The 1677-nt window shown below is 40.8% G+C and overlaps 1 protein-coding gene across 1 annotated transcript in view; it reads left to right on the forward strand.

Moving 5' to 3' along the window:
- LOC116680849 (alpha-2-macroglobulin-like protein 1) overlaps positions 1 to 1677 on the forward strand; it is a 76152-nt gene that overhangs the window by 55338 nt on the left and 19137 nt on the right. The window lies entirely within an intron of this gene.

Consider the following 1677-nt stretch of genomic DNA (forward strand, 5'->3'; position numbering starts at 1 on the left):
CAAACCAATACCGGATAAGCGGATGAAGATGGATGGTTGGATGGATGGATGGCTCCCTCACAACTGGAACATGGACCGGTCCAAACTACGCAACCTTAACGGGGCAGGGATCATTTAATTGGCCAACACTACACCTGGCATTCTATTGGTTTTGGAATTTTGACAGGGTTGTACACAGATGACCTGGTTTACCTTTATTTTCCAACCTCCCATAAACAGTCTTACTCTGCTACATTAATGCACTTTTGTGTCTAAGTTACGATTCAACTTTGGTGTATGCTGGGAGCTGGGAGCTAGTTAACATGCTAAAAATGCTAAGGTGTAACAAAAAATAATATTTCACTCACCGAAATATCTGGAGCGTAGAGTTCTGATGGGGTTAATCGCTGACAACACAACTGAACATGCAGGAAGCCACATCATGTGTTTGATATCTTCATAAAACATTCTCTGAAAAGCAATAACCATAGACTGTATACTGTATATTGATTAATATTAACGGTCTATGGCACCAACACGGCCGGGGAGGTCAAGTGTATCTATAAGGCGCTGACACACCAACACGATAATCGGCCATCGGACAGTCTGGCGAGGTTGGTGCTATGATTTATAAAGCACTTTATAGAAACCATGGTATCCAAAGTGCTTAACAGAATGAGTAAAATCATATCATACAATAGAAAGAGTGAACATAGAAAACAAAAAAATCATAAAAGGTTACAAAGAAACAAAAGAATGAAATTGTCACTCCACTGCTACGTAATAAAAGCCAGACTAAACAGATATGTTTTGAGTTTGGACCTAAAAAGAGCTACATCTGAAACAGGATCTTCAGAATAATAATATTAAAGCCTCTGTTTGGCCTTACAAAACAACACGGCAAGAACTCCAAACAGAAGGCAGAGGAACTAAACGACCTTGAAGTGGAAAAGGACAAACTATTCGAAGTATCACTGTTCACAAAAAAAACAAAAAAAAACATCAATGTCACACTCAGCACAGTAAGAAACCATTTTCAAGCAGACAAAATGTTTAAAAAAAACAACGCAAAAACTTAACTGTAGAGGTCATGACATCACTCAGCTGCTCACCTTTGTGTCCAAAAAAACTTTCATGGAATACACAGCAATAGCCCCCGCCCATGAAAAGTTTGGATTGACTCTTTGGAAGGGAGATGTGGACGCCACACTCAGGAGCTGACGGATCACTTAAACTCAGTTGACAACACGGGAAACATAAAGTTCACGCATGAAGAGGAGAATGACCGAACCATTGCTTTCCTCGACATGAAAATTCAACTCATAGAAAATGGAAGTGTAAAAATAAAAATATACAGAAAACCAACACACACAGACCAATACTTAATGTTGTCATCAACACCCTGCAACACATAAACTCTCAGTGGTCCAAACACTATATGACCGGGACAGTTTCATAACAGATAAAAAGGACAGAGAGGAGGAAGATGAGCACATTAAATGCAGTCACACACTGCCAATACCCAGGTTGGGCCATAAACAAGGGGAAAAGGGAGGTCAAAACCAACAAGAAAGAAGACAGAATAGAAGAGAGAAAGCCAAGGCAGGGTCACACTACCATACAACAGAGGGATCCCAGAGCGCACACAAAGGGTGATGAGCAAACACCACATTAACACATAGGTGGGGGGGGGGGGGG

This window comes from Etheostoma spectabile, chromosome 3, assembly GCF_008692095.1.
Source record: "Etheostoma spectabile isolate EspeVRDwgs_2016 chromosome 3, UIUC_Espe_1.0, whole genome shotgun sequence".
Lineage (NCBI taxonomy): Eukaryota > Metazoa > Chordata > Actinopteri > Perciformes > Percidae > Etheostoma > Etheostoma spectabile.